Here is a 5722-nt window from a genome sequence, read left to right as displayed (position 1 = left end):
GAATAAAAAGGGTTTGCTAAAGAATGTTTTGTTCTCTGTGGCATTTAACCTGGCCTGCTTCAAACCAGAAGCTGACACCATCCACATACTAGATGCAAGACAGTCCTAGAGTAGCCAGGAGGAATTTGGACCACTCAGCTGAGAAGGGAAAACCATAGACTTCCCATGACAGCTGTCCAGAGCCACTCAGTAACAGTGCAAGGGCAAAAAAAAAGGGGTAAAAAAACCTGTGCCATTATTTTGTGTCACTACCCCTTTTTGAGCACTTGCCTAATATGCAGGATATTTTGCCTCCAGGCCCAAGGGTTCAGAGTTTTATCTTCCCAGTTCTTCTAGGTAGACATGGAAAAAATGATCATTTTCCCACATTAGTGCTTTTGGAGAGAAATTCTCCCAAAGCAGAGATAGCAAGAGTAATGTCCTTCAAAGTATACCACATAAATCCATGCAAATATAAACAAAATCTAATTTATCTAATCTGGTCAACAAATATAAGAAGCCTCATATAAACAAAAGATTTTCAAATTTTCAAAAGAGACTCTCACATTTTTCATGATACAATACCTGCAGATATACGTGTAAAATTTTCATATGTCTTTTCAAATTAAGGCAGAATTCCTGCTGCATCGAGGAATCCTTCTCCATCTACCTGGGCTTGCTTTTGTCATGTTTTCCCATTATCCTAGCTGTGCACAGGTTTACAGCATGTTTCAGAAGAGAGTTGGCCTCAAGAATTACCTTTTAAAAGGTACCCTTTGCAGGCAAAATAGGCAGGAAGGGAGAAAAAAATTGCTTAATGCCATGTCTTTTACAGAATATTATATTTTCAAATAGATTAGGAAAGTATCACCAACATCTTCATTCAAGCCATTTATTTTTAGATTATAACCCTCTGTGGTTTTAGGTTTTTTTTTACTTTTCCAGGGGTCAGTGCTCAGACATAATTTACTAGAGCATAGTTAGTTCTGTTTCAAGTACAAAGCACTAACAGGAGCCCATAATAATCACTGCTCATTCCAGTTTCTCCTATAGTGCTATCCTTGACACTTCCCACAGCAGTGCATTAAAGCCAAACTAGGCCAGCCCCATGTGATCAACAGAGCACCGTTTCTACATTGTAAATCATCAAGGGATTCTTTACAACAAAGCTTAACATTTGAAACTGTTTATAAGGGTTCCTCATTTACCCCTTTTAATTAATATACCATGATTCATACATCCAGACTACTAAGGAGAGTTAAAGTAAGCATTTTCACAGTCACAAAAGCAAGACTTCAGAGTGTGAAGTCCTTGGACACACTGCTGGTGTCCCTGCTAAGGTTAGCCTGCATTTTCTGATGCCAACCACAGCAGAATAAGAACTTAGGTAGGAGTAAATGACAAACACTGGAGGATGGATTAATAGCTCTGTAGCACTTTGAAGCCTACATCCAGGAGTGAAAATGAGGTGCAGTTTAGTGCCAAATATCATAGAAGTCACCAAATATAATTCTTCTCTTCAAAAGTGAGTTTAGAAGTTGAAGTGGGGAATTAACTTCAGACTAGAGGTCTGTATTTAGACCTAGCAAGAAATCATTGAAAAGAAAGAATGGCAACCCTGAGATGCAAATTAAATGAGCTGCCAAGCAGATTTTTCACAGTCATGATAATTATTTTTGAAATCTCACAGCTTGGTTTACTCCAAGTAAAAGCAATTCTCCTCACTATTCTCTTTCATGACGAGTTGGACATCAGCTCCCACAAAACTGATTTTCACTTGCAGAGGTATTGTTAATTATTATAATGAGATATGAAGTATCCAAGGCTCAAAAAAAAAAAATCCAGATATGGTGCTTCATTGTCTATTTAATCAGAACACAATAAGAGCAGAATTTATCCTTTTCAATGTTTTGCAGACAATTTTCACAAGGCGTAAGTCTGTTAGAAATTTCATGCATAGCTAGATTTAAAGCTTCCCTGATGTTTGTCAGATACAGCTGAAGTAGTGATTTTGTGTTGTAGCTATAATTAGGCAGCATATTGCCATGATTTTCCCTTTTTCTCTCTTCTTTTTTGCAACTCAGATGTCAAAGCAAATTATCAATCAGCTGTGAGATGTAAGGTCAGTTACAGGGAAAAAAGTTAAACCTACATTTTCATTAGTTTTTCATTTAAATTTGCAAGTTCCTGAAGCATGCTGTCATGCAGACAAACTTAGTCCCCCACTCAGTTCCTGTTCTTCTCTCATCCTAAGGCAGCCTGTCATTGAAATGTTCTCACCTGGGAAGTAATTGCTTTTTTCAGTCGGGATCTTGGTGATTGCATGTCCTCCTCACAAGAACTATCACACATTTCAGCTTTTTGATTCTTCTGACAACAGAAAAGGCAAGAACTGAAAGGAGAAATAGTCTGCACAGTGTTTGTGAGATGGCCAGTGCTGCCTGGGTGCAAGCAAGGAGCACCCCATGAGGAGGGCAGACCGTGGGATCAATCCCCACCATCCCAAGGAGCTGTCTGCAAAGCTTCGGGCAGCAATAGGCACCTTGTGTGGCAGATGCTCTCACAGCTGCTTCTCAGAGATCCCATAGAGACATGGTTAGAGAAGCTGACTCTCCTTTTCTCCACTTCTGCATAGCTATTCTAAATCAAGGGCAGGAGGCGGTGGTAAGGGATTTCAGAAATGTCCTTCTGCTATTTCCAGGTGTCTCCACTCTCCCAGTAACCAGATGAATGATGGGGTGGGCTTCTCTGAACTTGCTCTGTCAGTTCCTTTCAGCACCAGCAGCAAGGAACACAACCCATCTCATCCTCAGGTAGACATTTAGAGCAGAAGAGGTGAACTGTATTTTGTGAATTTCAAAAGTACTCAGGAAGTCTTCTAACCAGCAGAAAATATACAAAAAGACAATGTAAGTGTCTGAAATTATGCAATGTTAAGTCCCACTCCAGAGTCTAGAGATAATGATCTAAACCTTCCCTGCACATATTGTGCTAATGTTTTGGGAAATATACTTTCACTGGCATCTTTCATAATGACAGACACAAAGTGGAAGTGAAAATAATTTGCATTTGCTTTCTTTTAAAATCTCTTTTCTGTGCTGTTTAAAGCTTTGATTCTTTTTGCAGAAGCTGAATTCTCACAGAGAGGGGGATTACACTGCCCATTCAACAACAGAGTTTAGCATTTCTCTTAATATCTAAGTATTAAAATCTAAATGCTTCTTAATAAAAGAATTATATTTTGTACTCAATAGCTGTTATTTTATTCAGGTATTTATATTAGTAATGTAATAATACCCTTAGTACTATATAAATCTCTGATTTCCAGCTTAGTTTGCAATTTCTTAATTTTTTTTGCATCTCATTGGCTCAGATAGTCACACCATTGATAATTTGAAGATTTCAGCAGTGCTAAATAAAATCCTAACAATCTTGAGACTTGTCTGAAACCCAGAAGTAGTTGCCTTTCTTTTCTGCTTTTGAGCTGATTGACTCAGGTTCAGACTCCTTTAAGTTGTACTGGGTCCAATGAATGCCTTTCTGCCTCCGTTCTTTGCAGTACCCACCTCTCTGGTATGACTGCACTGACCAAATATCATTTTGCAGGGTGAAGGGCAGTGGCAAATAAATCCCAAGGAAAAAAAAAAATCTTACCACAGAGTTATGTGATGTTTAAGCAGTTACAGTATGACAACACGACCTCCCTGAGCTGCAGCTGTTATTTCCTACTCCAAACACAAGCAGACTAATGATTTGCCTCCTCACCTCTTTCTTCATACCTCTGCAGCTTGTCAGTGAATCCTGTACTATTTCTAACATTAGTGCTGTCTTGCTTTCAGTCTCCTGCTGAACAGCATGTCAGTAGGTGGCAGCCCATGGCTCATTAAGGCAGTTCTGCGGTGCTAAATTCATAGCACAGTCTGGATTTACAGCTTTTTCAGTGGACAATTTATTATTTTAATGCTTTTTTCCACCGTCTGTTATATTGGGAATGATGGAGACTAGCAGTAATGTGTCTAAATCCAAATTTTACTGCAAATTGCCCAATTTTATGTTCTCTAAACTGTGGCCCACAGTCAGACATTATTATTCACCATGTACAATGTGTAGTGAAAGATTGGCTGGATATGTATGATCATGCATTACTGCAGTAATTCCCAGGGGGAATTGAAAAGTTCAATTTCAGCAGTTCAGGATACACTCCTTAACAATTTTTCAACAAACACAGTAAGATCTCTTTGTTTTTGAGAAGGAATAAAAAATAAAAGATGAAAACCCTTTGTGATCTTTTCATACTAAGAAGGGATCATTCAGAAGCACCAATCCAAAATTGTGCATGTAGCAACCAAAACCCCAATACCAGAAACAAGCCCTGTTAATTGCACACCCTCAGTGACTCAGGAACGCAACATCAAGAGCAATCAGAGAAAATGCCTTCACTGCCCGCGCAAAGCAAGTCAAGAAGGGACATGAGCTTCTATGGAAGCAATGGCACACACAGCATAAGCATGTGAATGATCATGTGTATGTGTCGGAATCTGTGGGTATTGGTGATTCCGAGATTGTAGAAAGTCTGTGTCTTTCTGCCCCGTTGCCAAAGAAGAAGCCATAATTCGTCTGTGCTGGTTTCAAGGTTGTTTATTTTTGCTTATCTATAACAAGTTCTGCTGCCCTGCCGCAGCTCTGTCCTGCAGGGCAGCGTGTGGGGCTCTGCCCCTCAGTGGGATGGTACAAACATTATATACAAGAAATTACGTGTACTATATTTACAATAATGTGCCAATATCTATCATCTACGTTGAACAGTGTGTCCCCAGCCTAAACCAATAGAAAAATGCCAACATCACCAAGAACATGGAGGTAAGGAAGAAGAAGGAGGAAGAACAGGATCAGGTCCACTTTCCTCCATCTTAGAACTCCTGACCCCCCTGTACAAAGTAAAACCCCCCTGTACAGGTGTTAAAACCCCCCTGTACAATACTAAAAAATTTTCCCCTCTAATTTGTGACTACTTTTACTATATCATCTAACCCTCTGTGACTGCTTGTTCCACCTTTAAAGTTGGTAATTCATTCCATGGTTCAAACTCAAAATCACAGCTGTTTTCAGCTGCTTGCCAGGGTCTAAAATGCTTCTGACCAAGGCCTGGAACCTCTAAAAATGTCTGAGGGACATTTTGAGTTCCGACATGTATGTGTCCATCTGCACCCTCTTTCTGAGTCTTTGCCACACCCATTGTTACACGGTCAAATCTTGTCAAAGTGGCTTGGGAGAATGATTCATCCTCACTGGTGGGTAGCTCAGACCTGACAAACTGCTCATTTGAAGGTAGATTTATTTCAGTTTATAATGTTAAAAACAGGAATGTGCAAGTTGCCTCATAGGATGGCCAAATCTCCAAGCTCCCAGCAGAAACAAGTTCCAGCAAAGTAAGGTACAAATGCAATAGAGCATTTGCTGGCTGGAGAAAAGACCCCCAGGACAGCCCCAGCAGGCAGTGAAAAGGGGGAGAACAGGAAGGCAGGTAGTCCGTCCTGACCTGTCTGTCCTAGAAGAAAGGGAGCCAGTCCTAATTAGAGAGCAGAGGCAGTTTCTTCTTCCCTTGTCTTGTTTAGAGCTGCTGTGATAGATACTGAGAGCAATACTTCTATCTCTGTGTGAGCATGAAGCATGGAAACAGATTCATTTTTACCATAGAGATGTCCTGACAAACACCATTACAGAATTCCTGACTTTGCTGGCA

The sequence above is a fragment of the Taeniopygia guttata genome, chromosome 1 (genome assembly GCF_048771995.1).
Source record: "Taeniopygia guttata chromosome 1, bTaeGut7.mat, whole genome shotgun sequence".
Lineage (NCBI taxonomy): Eukaryota > Metazoa > Chordata > Aves > Passeriformes > Estrildidae > Taeniopygia > Taeniopygia guttata.
The sequence above is the reverse complement of the archived record's forward strand: the minus strand, read 5'-3'. Positions refer to the sequence as shown.